General features: G+C 38.5%; 1 protein-coding gene across 2 annotated transcripts in view; it reads left to right on the top strand.

Moving 5' to 3' along the window:
* The first annotated feature begins 5,019 nt into the window (after nt 1-5,019).
* The window catches only part of tafa3b (TAFA chemokine like family member 3b), an 84,009-nt gene continuing 72,759 nt past the window's right edge, over nt 5,020-16,269 (top strand). The window contains exon 1 of one of the 2 annotated variants that reach the window (XM_057356341.1): nt 5,020-5,531. The gene's annotated coding sequence lies outside the window, so the exon portion shown is untranslated. The remainder of the gene's footprint in view (nt 5,532-16,269) is intronic. The other variant, XM_057356340.1, reaches the window with a different exon arrangement.

Genomic DNA, 16,269 nt, shown 5'->3' on the forward strand with positions numbered 1-16,269 from the left:
TAATATTTTGGAAATCACAGTCCTTATTTGTCTATTTTTACTCTGCTATCAAAAAATAGTTCAGGATCAACCATTGGACATTGTCGAAAATATACATATGTTTTCTAGTGCTATATGTTGTGTACTCCGATTAGATAGGAGGACTGTTGTATAAGCATAAACATTGTTTTTTCTCCTTGAGTTATGCTGTTAATGCACTTACCTACTGGGATCTATAAAAGATGTGTGTGTTTACTAGAGTTTGTGTGTGTGTGTGTGTGCGTGTGTGTGTGCGTGCGTGTACGTGCGTGTGTGTGTGTGCACGCGTGTGTGCGTGTGCGTGCGTGTGTGTGTGTGTGCACGTGTGTGTGTGTTATACTGAGGTTTGGGTGTGTGTGTGCATGTATTTTGTGTTTTATTATTGTGGGGTTTATCTTGACATGCACATGGTGACTGTCAGCAAAATAGTTGAACTTTTTCTAATGAGAAAAGGTGAAGAAAGAATGAAAGTGAGAGTGATGGAGGGAAAAGAGAAGTGACATAACTGAAAAAAATACTAGCCGTATCTGTTTTAATGCATTAATGATCGGTTATCAGACAAGCACACATTCACCATTCAAATCAACTCATTATTTTCTAATGCACGCTCGCACGCACACACACACACACACGCACGCACGCATGCACGCACACGCACGCACACACGCACACACACACACACGCACGCACACACACACACACACACACACAGTCTTATTAATGATTGTTATTACCACCATAGGGTTTACCAGGACCACAGATACTGCCCTAATGGTATTTTCTCTCCCCTTTGTGAGAACTTTTTCAAACATTTGACAAACAAACCCAGTATACAGTATACACCCACAATCTAATACCAGACCAGACTATGTATGTGGCATTAATTGCTTTAGTTAATGACATTATCTGTTAAATTTGCACTGAATCAGCAGTGTCTTTCATTGTGTGTGTCTGCATCAATGCTGTTTATCTTGACAAGCATATGGTGAAGTAGAGGCATCTATGCATCACAGCTTCATCATTTCATGGCTTTTGATAAGCATTTACCTGTACCAATAAAAAGCATCTCCGCTATAGGGACAAAACTCAAATCAGTAGTTGCTTTTAAATAATTGCATGTTTTTTCTTGATGTTTTAGACAACAGTTAGTTCCAGTCCCTGAAGCTGATTGGATGAGGAACATTTAAGAGTGTTGACTTAAAGTATGCAATCTTGCCCATGTGTATAGCTCTATTTAAATGTGTTAAATATTAAGAATAGATCTCGAGTCAGGGTAAGTAAAAGTCAAGAGATATTAGTTTGTAGTTTATTACATATTTATTTTTGCAGTATATTTATTTAATATTTAATCTTAATATTTAGGCCTTTCAAAGTTATCATTTAAATTTGTTGTCCGGACTTATCTCATAGCATGCTCATGTTCAATAAAGATGGATTCATGGAACGTAAACATATGGTTTATGCATACAGAAACACATTCTGTCTTTCACTCTGTGTGCGAGGGAAAAAACAGATGGTGAAAAGGATGTGCTTAGGATTGTTCAATTGTCCATGCCAACACTGATTATTCTGGGCTGGAGTTGCTAACGCTAACAAAGGTAAATCGCTAAAACAATCTGTATCCGAAGCTCCATCCTAAAATAACAAAGTATTACACGAAGTACACACAAAGAATGTTTGTGTTACATTTGCAAGTGTTTTAGCTGCAGCAGAGCATAACCCTTTAACTTTGTTTCTCTTTGTTCTGGTTGAAGAGTCATTTTAGCTTGATTTCCCTGCTAAAGAAGTTTTGCATTGTACAGTAAACAGCAAGGCACTGCATTTAAAATAATTAAGAACCTTCAATTAACAGAACAACTAAAAGTAATCAGCTCCTTCAAGACACAGCTACTGCACATATTTGCTTATGTTCAATACAGCTTTTAAAATGTTTAGAGACACCAGGATATTGTAAGCAAGCCTTCAATTTGAGCGCTTAAAGTACAAAGTCTTGGAAATAAAAAAGCAACCATTACAATCCCAAGACTCTTTTTTGTCATCCTAGAAGGTCTCCGCAATGAGATAACCTAAAATAGAGATTTGTGTTATTGTCTATATAGACAGTAATTCTGCTTATCACTGCAAACCAGACTTCTATAATTACAGTATGTGCTTCAAGACATGACGTTCCGCACCAGAAAAATAACACCAGAAATAGCAGATAAATTTAGTTGTCTGTTTGGTTTCTGCTTAAGGAGAAGAGTTTACTGTCTACTATATCAAGAATATGATATTTAGCATTTATTAGTCCTATATTTTTTTACCGAATAGTCCAAGTGTCTATCAAATTATAGAGCAGCTCTTTTTAATGACAATTTGCAAATATTATTTCTGTTATAAATTTCATCTTTAATTGATGACAGTTTGTGTACATCTCACTGATTACATTTATCTACGCACACTTGCACGCGCGCACACACACACACCTTCCTAAGCTGTGAATTGCACTTCGATATGTGAAGTTTCAGCATCAGCACTGCTCTCCCATCTGGGCACACTTACACCAAACAATGCAACTGTACAGTATCAACATTAGACAGTGTCAAGTTGTCAACATTCGTATGGTGTTATGCTAAGATACATTTAGCTGCTCTTCAGAATGAGAGGTGGAGTTGCTTGGTTAATGTATAAAATCATAATAATCTCACGCATTGAGGAATGTTTGTACAACTAAATGATTAAAGGAATAGTTTACCCGAATCTGAAAATTCTGTCATGAATTACCTACTCTCTAGTCGTTTCAAACCTGTATGAATTTCTTTGTTTAGTTGAACACAAATAAAGCTATTTGGACGAATGCTTGTAACCAAACAGTTCTTAGACCCCATAGACTACCATAGGAGAAAGTACAACGTTAGTCAAAAGTGCCCCAGAACTGTTTGCTGTCCTACGTTCTTCAAAATATCTTCTTTCCTGTTCAACAGAACAAAAAAATGTAAAGTAATTTACTATGGTATTCAATGGGGTCCAAGAACCGTTTGGTTATAAGCATTCTTACAAATATATTTCTCTGTGTTCATCAAAACAAAGAAATTTATACCGATTTAGAACAACTCGAAGGTGAGTAAATGATGACATTTTTTTGGTGAACTATCCCTTTAAGTACATGAAGCAGATCCAAGAGCAGAACTCTCTCACTCTTTTGCTCTCTCTTATTACAAACAGATTGAGTCAGGCGACAGAAGTGCAATAGTATAGCTAATCATGTATTTAATTCCAATGTAAAGGTTTTGTTTCTCTTTTTAAGCTCAGGAGCCCTCGTTGAATTCTCAACAAGAATGTTCCATTTATTTCTCCTTAAGAAAAAAACAAAAGATACAAATAAGACAATTGTATAGGTGACGTAGGAGTACATAGTTATGCGTAGATTAGAATTTGTTTAGTCATTTCGCCATGTGTATATTTATTACTACTATGTTTGTACAGATGCTCTGTCAGATCTCTGTCAAACGTGAAAGACGTGAGGACCAAAGGTTAGCTTATAGCAAGATGCTGCATATGTGTGTTTATACAAGAGCTCTAATATTCTGAAACGCTAAGTGTGTCTGACACACAGAGATGTTGAAGTTGTCAAAGAGGTCATTGACCTTGATGAATGTTGACAGATGAGATCAAGCTGACAGATACAACACCAACAACATGGCTGTCTCCAGGGGTAAAACTGTCTCATACAGCGATTAACCGTGGTCTTTCATTTCCTCTTTGCTCTTTAAATGCTTGTTTTTCAATAACTGTCTTTGTCTTTAGCATCTTTGTTTTAATACTGTCATTTCCCTCTCTCTCTCTTTCTCTCCCCAGACACAGCTGTTAACCCAGTGTGGTCCCCTCTGTTAGCCTTTGGCCCACTTGTGTCTGTCTATTTGCACTCCTGCTGTGAAAGGTTCCACTGCAGAGAAAACAAACATGTCAACATTACACACACACATTCACACGACATATCTGTCTGTATTAAAGATGGCACTCGCAGAAAGCATCTACAGTTAAAATAGACCTCTGTTTTGGTCTGAAACACACATACACTTACACAGTTCATAAGATTTATAACCCCTAAACAATGTCTGACAGACACTTTATACTTTCTTTAAGGATTTTCCTCTAAGGACACTACCCAGATTTGGCTACGCTCAGTGGCTCAGTGACAGACCAGCCCGAAAACCTATTCTGACTCAACAGACAGATTATTTTCAATGCTGATCTGAGACCTTTTGCCCATCTCTAATACCTTTACAGAGGGAGCACACTCAACTGATCTTAGATCAGACCATAGGCACGTCTCCCAAAGACTCAGGGGATGAGGAAGAGAGTGAGAGAAGAGTCGGGAAGATGTCTCTGAAAAGCTTCGCTTGAAGTGTAATGGAGAGCATTAGTTACTTTCAGGTGTAATAAACTTGAGCCAAATGTATCGACAACAGCAAATGCCTTCTGAAAGGCTTTTAAGAATGTCTGCCAAACGTCATTCTGGACTATATCTCTCTCTCGCTTCTTCTCTTTCTAAGCATTTCTATCCTTATAGTGCCAACTTGTCCACCCCACACACTGCCAGGATTATAAATCACTTAAGAAGTTTAACACAAATGTATCATTCTCTATTGCCTCTATTGTATTTCAGCAATGAACTCTATTTGGCTGTGGTGGAGGCACTTAGACCAAAAGAGCTAACAGTGCTCAATCCTTGTCTGCTGATGGAGCTACAATTTGCCAAATTTCCTGATGTTTTCACGAACGAGTTCCAGGTTTGAATTGACTGGCATTTTGCTCGATTTAACAGCAATTACTTTATAAATAAAGCGTGAGCTCTATATTTGAGTATTGATAGAGCACGGGTACCATAGATGGTAACTGCTTCCGATGGAATCGATTAAACATTAAAACGCCGTTTAAAAATGGCATGAGAGCTGTCCTAGACACCGCTGAGTGGCGCTGATTCACTGCGCATTGGGTTGCTCACACATCCCTGGAGAGCGCGCAGGGATCGAGTCAGAGCAGCAGAGCGCACCAGACCTTTGCCTTCAAAGTACCGACTGAATGCGCACAGAGCGCGCACCGTTTCGTGCCGGGCGTATTTCCGCTGCTCTGAACGGACAAACACCGTTCAAAGAAGCTAAACTAGAAAAGATGCGGGGCGTTGGCTTTGTTGGAAACCTCTGTGTGATTTTAAAGCAGGAGCGAACGCGCTGATGTGAAGTTTTGCGCCGATCTCCGTTGAGTTTAGATGAAGGTCTGAGGCGCTGCCGGAGAGGGAACGTTGCGTCTTCGCACCCGGACACCCTGCGGGACATCGGGCGCTTTTTCGATCAGAGGACTGAACTTGCCTTTTCTACATTTGCGGGTTTCTGACTGTCTCCGAGAAAGGGGTATCCTTTGGTGCGGATTTTTAAGCCTCTCTGGTTCGTGGAAGGAATAACTCATATAATGGAAGGGCAATGAGACCCCTCTCTGCTGGGCAATAATAATTCGGACCACCGCACCAACAGGTATAGAGCTTTATTATTTATATAATTCCAGACTTCCAGTTTTCAATGAAATGTAACTGTTAACAGCATAGAATATTCCTAAAGAAGAATTAGATGCTGTTTGAAATTCTTTAAATCGCGTCAAACACGATTAATAAATAACTCGATTTAGTTCAATTAAAAGTGCTGTCTGTTTAAGTTATTAATAATATTTGCAAGTGTTCCTTGGATTCTGATCACCATTCTAGTCACTAAAACTTTAATATACATGTTAACCTAAAAACAGTTTGCACTGCAGTCTTCTGTGTCTTATATAGAGTTAAAATGACAATGTTACTTAGTGCGCGCGTTTATGCGCAAAAGAGGGAATATGTGTTGACGGTGCGCTCCCGTCTTCCGCATTCACGGTATGTCCCATGTTAAAGTCACACGTCTTTCGTAAACCAGCTCACCCTGGGTGGAAAGGGCGCAGACAGAGACTGTAAACCTAACGGAAGATGTCCGACCCCTTTACACGGATCCTCGACATCCAAAATCCACGCACAGCGACCAGATTCAACCCACAAGCGAGCGCAAATCCCACAGGCTAAAGTGCAATGTACTAGTAACTTTCTCCTTTTTTCGCAGTGTTTGTAATATCTGAGCTGTAAATTGCACCTAATCTCTTTATAAATCCCTCGTATCACTTATGTAAGTCAGGAAAGATGAATACCGCGGATGTGGCCATATGATTTTGTAGTTGGAAGTGTAATTTCCTCAGTAATTGCATTGCCTGGGCTGATGTGGTTGGCTGATATAACTCCCTTTAGACCACAATGTGCGTTTATTCTCCTCTTAACAGAGCTGGTTATGTGTTCTCTATGAGGAAGGATGTTGTCGGGAGCGCAAGGCTTAGGATCACACAGATGCCCCGCTGATACTGGCTGCTGAAATAATCCTTTGTGAATCACAGCTGAATGTAGTAGTTTATTTGATTTGGCTGGGTTGTGGGCTAGTCCCGGATCTGCTGTTAAGAGGGGTTTAACAAGAGCAGGGCATTTGGGACAGGCCTCGCTGTACTGATTCCTATCCCCGGATGGATCTACAGTAAAAGCAGTTGTCTTTGAAAATGTACAACAGGGCTAGGGATCCACTGTCCTGCTGGTTTAGGTTTGAACTAAACTCTGTTAGTCAGAGTTGACTATAGCCCTGATGTACACGGTTAAACTGGCGATAGCATGCATGGCTGTCGAATCCTTGGCCACCCTTGGATGAGAATGAGTTTAATTAGCCCACAGAATGACAGGAGAGAGAGAGGCACTCTATAAAAGTGATTTACTAAACATAATAGAGGGAGAGAGAGAGAGAATGTGCTAATTATGTTTGACTTGTGCCATCTGAGGTGAAACATCTCCAGACCTTTAAGAATCTGAATGTCTTTAAATGAAACCTTGTTAAAATATTTCCCTCCCGTGTTTGTTCTGTTATTCCTCTTTATTGTTTTCTTTCCCGCTGGTGTGGGTAATGTTTAATCAAGGATTTGTTTGTAATTCTAATGTTTTGTTTGAGCTGCTATTTGGTGCTTATTTTTCTCGACTCATTATTACTCGCTCGAAAACTGCATGTGTATGCGTGTTTGTGTTTATGATGGTGTTTGGCTGCATTAGTGTGTGTGTTTACACAGGCTATTAACTGTGACAAATAACTGGGTTACTTGTTGGAAGGGCTGATGTCTGGGTCAGAGCTGGTATCTCGGGTTTCCAGGATCTGGTTTGGGTTTCAGATAAAATGATTTGAGTCTAGTCAGATGACCAGACCCTGTTCATTCAGTCTCTCTAATTTATTGTGTGTGTGCGTGTGTGAATAATTCATCAAAGCATTCACAGACAACCAGTGTTTGTTTTAATTATGTCATTTTGTGTGTGCGTGACTGGTTTTGTGTGTGAATTCCAGCAATTCCTTTATTTCATACTGCTTTCATGTTTTAGTAAGCAAGTTTAGAATGGGATCAGTGATACGTTTTTATCAATGGACGTTTTATGGCTTTAGATTGATTTTGATTTTAATACGTTATATGTTTAATGTCTCACTGCTGTCCTTCTGAAACCATGAATCTACATATTTCGTGATTATTATTTTCAGCCAAAAATCAGTATTATTAGTCATCCATTATGTTGGTCACACAACAGTTTTTCCATTTCCTAAAAACCTGTGAATTTGGACATCCGAGGATTTGGAAGGACAACAACAGTATTTTAAAAACTGTGACAGACGAATGCAGTGTTAAAAAGGTACAAAAAGGTACATGAATTATACGAGGCATCATGTAATCATAATACTGTGTTGTAAGCCTGTGTCAAATTTGAAGCTTGTTCCACAACTGGAAAGAAGGAATGGAAATCTTCCCTGTACTTCTGATTATTTACTGGTGAAAGTTTCATAGCTCTCAAATTGATGATTTTCAGTAAATTGCTTTGCGTGCAGCTGAGCTGTTTGCCAGAGTGTTGATTAATGAGAGAATAACAAAACACTTGACGGATTAAATCTGCACCGCTGCAAAAAACAAACAATCTTTGTGTCAATCTTTTCCTGCATTCTGAACCCATCATGTGGAATCAGGCAGAGTTGATCTTTCGCAGAAAATATTAGGAGTCTTGCAGCAATGCAGTGACCACAATGACCAAAACAATGCTTCACTCACTTTTAATTTTTACCGTCGCTGATGCGGTATCAGACCTCTGAGGTGACATTTTCTTCCTGTACTCCTGTTGTCTTGCTTTACTTTTTTGCATTTATGATATCATGATACAGCCTCTGCATGAAATAAAGAGCCAGAGAAAGTAATACTGTGTGACCCCCTGTGTTTCCTGGGATGAGATTTTTAAATGCAGGACTTCAGTCACAGGGTGAGCTGTGTGTGAGCATTCGTGAACGTGTGTGATGCATGTATGTTGAAAACTTGTTTTGTTGACAGCCCAGAGGAAGATGCTATTGCTCAGAGGTTGCTCTTTCATAGCTCAGGAGATGTGATTGAGTTCTTAGTTTTAGTATCAACCTAGTCTCCTGAAATAGCGTATGAGAAACAAAAACAGAAACAACAAAGAAAATTGTTGAGTATGGATATGAGTATGGACATGTAAAAGGAATGTAGATTGTATAGGTAAAATAATCTGGATTATTTGGGTAAATTTGATAAGAAATATTTGAGTTCATATTAAGATCTTCAGCAATATTGACGTTTGATCGTGGACTTGACAAATCTGAGCGCAGTTTGGGACACTGTTGAAATCTCTTCTGAAACTCAAATGGAGGCATTTATGAGATTTGGCTCTTTCTCAGGAAAAATACCTGAGACACAGGAGACTGAAGCAAAAGTTTCAATTTGATCCCCATTTAATCTCATTGGGACACATTTGAGATTTTAAAGAGATCTCATCTTGGATTTTTCTCCTTTGGAGAATAATTATTTTCCAATGTGAGAAATATGTCAAAATCAAACTAAAGTTCTCTGTTTATACTTTATTTAGGGGTTAATATTAAAGTATTAAGTTGTTAATATTAAAATTCCTTTGAGAGAAATAAAAAAGACACAAAGAATGTGATGTTTTTAAAATAGTTCAGTTAAATAGCATAGTTAAAAAAATTTGACCTTAGTAAAAAAAATCTAAACTAGATTTTACACAGAAATTTTAGGAATACATTTGATCTCCATTTAATCTCATTGCCGTCTCAAAGAAACAAGTGAGAAATTTCATTACAGAGATCTTATTTGCCATTCTTTCCGACAGCTGCGTAAGAAATTGTGTGCACACTGTGAAAAGAAACACATGATGTTACAGTATCTTTGCACGGCTGAGGATCTCTGAGATTGACGTTTGAGTGACGTTTGGAACACGGCTAGACAGCGCGCCTCACGTACGATCGCTTCGCTCCTGCAGCTGTCAAGTGCGTTACCGCTGGACGCATCTGTATACCGGTGCTCTACTTTGTGTTTGATTGTGTATGTGAGTGTTTGAGTGGGTTTGTGTGTGCGCTGCTGGCTATGTTTCACTCTGCCGGGTCCCTGATGCTGTGGCGACTGATCTCGTTTGCCAGAATTCAGGCAAAACAAGCACCTCAGAGCCTAATTACACCCAAACCACAAAACCCCACAACCCTGCGATGCGCGTTCATGACTTCACGTAATACGTTATTACGTTGAAAAGGTCACGCTTGACGTAGGCGGAAGTACCGAGTCAGTGTTTACAAGTTGATCGTGCAAGTTTTCAACGTAATTACGTATTACGTGAAGTCATGAACGCGCATCACAGAACAGAGCAAGGTGAGCATTTGTGTTTATAAAGCATATACATTTTTATTTTTTTTAGAAAATGGTCGATCGTTTTGCTAGATAAGACCCTTATTCATCGTCTGGTATCATTTAAAGCCCTTTGAAGCTGCACCGAAACTGTAATTTTGACCTTCAACCGTTTGGAGTCTATTGAAGTCCACTATATGGAGAAAAATCCTGGAATGTTTTCATCAAAAACCTTAATTTCTTTTCGACTAAAGAAACAAATACATAAACATCTTGGATGACATGGGGGTGAGTAAATTATCATGAAAATTTATTTAGAAAGTGAACTACTCCTTTAATAAACATATTAAATAATGTTTCAATGAAAATTATAAAATGCTGAAAGGGTTGTTGTGTGTGTTAGGTTTGGTTGGCCCCAAATATAATTCTCTTGATTTAAAAGCTAAAAAATTCAACACAAGGCCCCAGGATGATAAGAAAAACAAATGTGTCTGTAATGAAGAATAGGGAAGATTGTTCACTGGTTCTTCCATTTCCAGTTGTTTTTTGTATCATCTATTCTTTCGGTTTCTCATCAGTTCATTCTTATCTTTCTCCCGTTCCTGCTCTGTCTTCTCGTGTATCTCGGTGTGAGGCAGCTTTCACTCAGAACAATTTGTTTTCCTGAACCGCTAGGCTTCCTTTCTCTGTGTCTATTTTTTCATTCTCTCTCTGTCTTTTTTCTATCTCTCTGTTGTGAGAGTGTTATGGGAATTCAGTCTGGAAAAAAGGACTTTCTGCTTCAGGGCTGAAAAAACAATGAATATCATCAGATTTTTTCCTAATCCTGCATTTTTTCTTTACCTTGAGTGTCTTTTGTCTTATGTGCGCAAATTCCAAATGAATAGTCAGATATTTGCAGTTATAGCAGCACTGATATCACATGGGTATGCATGGTAATTTACAAATCAATTCATTATTTGTCAGATGCTCTTTGTGATGAAACTTACTTACAGTATGTTAATAGCAATTGCAATGAAAAGAGGTTAAAGGTATAGTTCACCCCAAAAATAAAATAATGTCATCATTTACTCACCCTCTTGTCATTTCAAACCTGTTTAACTTTCTTTCTTACACAGAACACAAAATAATATATTTGAAAGAATTTTAATCGAACAAGGGTGGTTCCTATTGACTTGCATTGTTTTTTTTGTCCATACAATAGAAGTGAATGGGGACCGGCATTGTTTGGTTACCAACATTCTTCAAAATATCATCTTTTTTGTTCTTCTGCAATAGAAAGAAAGTCATATACAATAGGGCTGTGTATTGGCAAGTGCCTCCCGATACGATACATATCACGATAGATGGGTCACGATACAATATATTGCTTTGCATCACACTTGCGATATATTGAAATACTTTAAATAGAAAATGTAAAAAGTAGAGCTAGAAATACAACATGCTGTGCACCACCGGGGGTTTTCTGTAAGGATAAGTGTAAAAACATCCCTTACCTCTGCACAGTGGCCATGATGTGCGATGCATGGACCTTTAGATCAGAGGTTTGGGTTCTCAAACTGTGGATTGCGCCCCTCAAGTGGGTAGCACAGGGGAATAAGGTGGGTCACGCATGTCACTTGGCTGTTGTGGTGCATTACAGTTAAAACACTGAACATGGGCAGTATAAAACCTCTGGTTCATCCGTGCTGTAAATGCGCTGGTGTCACATCCGTGAAAGCACAATAAATGTCATTGTTACTTTTCTTAATAAACTTTTTGTCTAATGCACTGCAGTAGCCAAGTGATTTGTGTCATGACTTGTGAAGACTACAAACAGCATTATTTTATATAACTCAATACTCCATTACTTATTTTGAAAACCAAAGCACACCCACACATCAGCTCTGAGAGCTCAAAGCGTTCTATTTTTCGCCATGCTCGCTTCCACTAACTTTTGGCCGTATGTATATGACATGATTTAAAAAAAAATAACCAATAGCAGAGATATCACGATATTTTTGCACGTCCCTATATGAGAATGACAGAATTTTCATTTTTGGGTGAACTATCCCTTTAAGGGTCTTGCTTAGTGATAAAGAAGTAATGGGGTTTAACCCAAGGCCAATGTGGGAGTGGGGCCATTCCATTACACTTCCAACAAACATTCCCGTGGAACTAAAATGTCTGTCAGTTTGCCAGATCTGTCTGTGTACTAATGAAACATACACCCTTTGATCTCATTAGAAAAGCGGACATTATTATATGTGTCTGAATAAATAGAACAACGCACCACACAATTCAGTTTTATGTTCATTCCCTGTTGAGAGGTCTCTGAATGCTTCTAGATGTATAACATTATGACGCTCAAGTGTTGTGTGTTATAGGGGTGAATGACTGGAGACCGGGGTCATTCCGCAGAGAGCTCTCGTGATTACCAAACCATAATTACACTGATGAGAGCCACTATTAACTGTACGTTTCATTCACCCGTCTCATCATTGCAGACCTAACAAATCACACACTTCCACAGCTCTGTGGATGAATTACAAGAAGTTCTCTTCTCTTATTCTTACAAGAGAATTTTTAAAACAACACATTTTTCTTTAAAGGGCCGATCACACTATTATGATAACAATAACTATACCTGTACAGTATAATTATAACTTTATGAGTATCCACACTATGGACGATAACCATAACATTATGGTCATTTTAAGCTTGTGTGCTGCCGTGGTCACTAAAATGGATGTAAATGACCCTCTGTTGCTTTATGCTTTGTGGAAAAACAAGGAAAACACTTTCTGGGTAAATAAAGTTCAGGAGGTAAATAAAGTTCAAGAGCAGTTGGAAGATTCCGTCACTGTTTTAAGAACTGTATGCGTCAGTGAAATTGGACATCCGCAAGAACATTTATTCTCTTACATTTTGAATAATTTTAAAAACATTCTCTTCATAATTATCCTCAATAATGTGAACGACCCTTAAAAGTAAATTTACACACGGTTTCTGAGGTAAAGTGACTGATGTACTTGGGATATTTTGTCTGCACCTTGAGATTTTGGTCAATTTGCCAGTACACAGTACTTTACCTGATTTGAGTTAATCCGTAGAGATTTGCATGGACAAAATGAAGAATTATTTTATATAATTTTTTTAATATTTATTTTTTATTACATGTATTTATCAGTGAAATAAAATAAAAATAACAAAATCATTCTTAATTTTGTGAGTTCTTTGATGTTCTAAGTAATTCAAAATATTTACGCACCAAAATAAAGTGACGAAAGCACAGTACAGTACCCGGTGCAAGCGGCTTTGTGGTGTTATTGTGTAGTGGTCATCCATAGGAGGTGCAGAATGTTTTACATGTTTATATACATACTACATAATTACACTACAACAAGGAAATCACTCTGGATTTTCACTAAATATCTGGCACCTTGGTGCACCTAAAATCGTAAATTTAATTTCTGAGATTAACAAGCTGTTGCAAGATCCCTACAAATCTCCATAGACAATTTCTCATTCTCATTTGACACACCATATTTACTACTGTACTGAGAAGCATGCTGTGTGTGTGTGTGTGTGTGTGTGTGTGTGTGCGTGTGTGTGTGTGTGTGCGTGCTGTGTGTGTGTGTGTGTGTGTGTGTGTGTGTGTGTGTGTGTGTGTGTGTGTGTGTGTGTGTGTGTGTGTGCGTTTGTGTGTGGTTTAAGATCTAATATGAATTTGGACGATCCCATCATCCTCTGCTCTGAGGCTTCTCGGCGCATCTGCAGCCACTTGATAAAACCTCCATGTATCTTTACAGTCTTTTCTGATTCTCTGAGATGTCATACAGCGAGACTGTCTTTGACTGGAGTACTCACGTGCATCAACAGAAGCATCAGGAAATGGGGGAAAACTCTTTTTAGATGGTTGGGAAGGTGCAGCCTACAACTACAGTTCTGTGACATGCCAGTGTATAATGTAATAGGCCTATCATCACGAGTGTAATGAAGAGTATAGGCTAATTCATTATAAATTAGCAGTTTTTATTTGGTTTGACCCCATATTTTTGTGTAATGGGCTGTAAATGACAGCACAGGCCTCAGTCCATTGGGGAATTTGAGATGGTGAACACTGGACCTTTAAATTATAAATAAATAAAATGTATATATACACTCAAAATAGATTAAAAAAGGCTAATAAAAAAGTACTATTTCTTCGTGGCACTTGTGTGATATTTGTTGGTTAATGCAGTTTATACATTTTTAACTGTGGCTTAGGTGTCGAAAGTACAATACTTGTGGTGAATTTGTATTTGTGTGATTACAAAGGAAGATATGTCTCTAAAACTACTTCTATATCCAGATATCCAAAAATAATATATCCAGTGCTGGATGCTGACTCATTGTAGTTTTATAATCTTGTGCTAGTGTTTTCAGAGTAATGCAGATACATTTGTAATTCCCTTTCTACAACAGGCAACTGCCTCATACTAATGAACGTTACACGGTGAGCACTTACAGAATCGTATAGATTCTTTAACACTCAAACACTCAACTTGCACGCCAGTTCATTTCAATTATTCATATGTACTGTAGAAAGTCTAACACACTCTTTTCTATCACACACACATGCGGTGCGATGAGCAGTAGATTTGGGTGGACCTGTGGCCAAACTCAGCTCATTAATTGATGCATGAATCCCTGCAGGAGACCTACAGTCTTCTTCTACCTTCTTCAGCAGCACTCTCTCTTTCTTAACATTTTTCTTTCCGTGTGTTTTCGTCGGGGAGGTCACTGAGGGAAAGATGGAAAATAAGTTTCCGCTGCACTCAAGGAGAGATTTGAGGAGTGGGAAAGGAGGGCGACGCGAGAGTTTTAAGCTTTTAGTGGATTTAGTGCAAAAGTGAGAATGAAACAGAGAGGACAGTTTTTGCCATCTCTTCTGTGAGTCAGCCAACCCTCTCTCTCTCTCTTCAAATTTTATTTCTTTACAATTCAATATACTTTATTGCAATGGCTGGTTTCCAGACAATGTTGTCAAAGCACTTAAGTCAATACAGGGGCAGTGTTTGCAGTAAGAAAAATATATGACAGACTTTAGATATATAATGAGTATATAATGAACAGTGAAAATATTGAAAGGTTGTTCATGGAGTTCATATCCAATATTAATTCACATGCATGCATGCACGCACGCACACACGCACACACACACACACACACACACACACACACACACACACACACACACACACACACACGCACACAAACACACATACACTAAAGTCTCGCAAATATTAAAGGTCTCATGAACTGGGCTTGTTTATTGTTTTATACTGTTGTATGAGGTCTACTCATGACGTTCGCGTGGTTTTTACATTCGAAAACATCAAAATCAATAAGTAATAGGCTATTTTCTACCCTGGTTTTGAGGCCGTCTTGTCAAACGCTCTGTTTAAATGGGCGTGCCGCATTGAAGACTTGGAAGTAAACGCCCACTGCTATGATTGGGTAGCAGTTTGTGTAGTAAACTTAGTTGGAGCTTTCTGTGAATTTCGTTACGCATTATCAGGACATATCAAGCAATCTCTAACAAAGCAATAGTACAAATATGCTTTACTCACATAAGATTGCTGCGCCATTCCTGTCGGATCCAATATTGACTGCACAGCACTGCTTTTTAATTTTAGTCTCTCCGCAAATCCAGCGCCTTGTTCACAAAGGAATCCATGGTGAAATGACGCGAACAAATGCTCAATGTTTCACCCACGTAAGCAGGAACGTACTTAAAAATAAACTTCAAAAACACATTCCTAATATCAGAATCCGAAGGAAGCGACTGTGTTCTTCCACAACCAGGCGCTGCACAATGTTGCATGTTTGTTGCTTGGTCGCTCTAAATAAAAATAACAGTGAAACAAGTCCTCACTTTTGCACATATGACACAGGGCTAGCCGCCCTCGAGAGCCCTTCGCTAAAGTGATCTTTTGGGTTGCCAGATCTTCACAGAAAAAATAAGCAAATAAAGACAAGACAAAAACAAACCTTAAAATGCAAATTGTTTATATATTTTATTAAACCAAAAATACTTAAAATCTGCAACAGACCATTTATTAAGACCTAAGTGCCAAGGCTTTTGGATCCAAGACCAAAAGACAAGCATAAAAGTGCTTATTAATAACAAACATGGCAACACAGCAAAAGAGTACTGTGTGATGGAGCCTTCATATCAGCAGTTTAGTTTAAACCAAGGGGCAATCTTCAAGTCTCTCTCGTGAAACCAACACGGAAGTGACTAAAACTGCAATTCATCGACTGGCCGCTAGAGGCTGGCTCCAAAACAGAGCAGAATCTCATTGAGCCCCATGTTAAAATGGCCAACTTTACAGCACAAAAAAACATGTTTACAGCCAGGTACAAAAATTATTTTGGTCTATATAGGTAATTTTACCCTTCATGACAACTGTGAGGAGGGTGATTTTTTTTATAACTCACCCGTTTAACTTAAATTAA

Source organism: Triplophysa rosa, linkage group LG17 (assembly GCF_024868665.1).
Source record: "Triplophysa rosa linkage group LG17, Trosa_1v2, whole genome shotgun sequence".
Lineage (NCBI taxonomy): Eukaryota > Metazoa > Chordata > Actinopteri > Cypriniformes > Nemacheilidae > Triplophysa > Triplophysa rosa.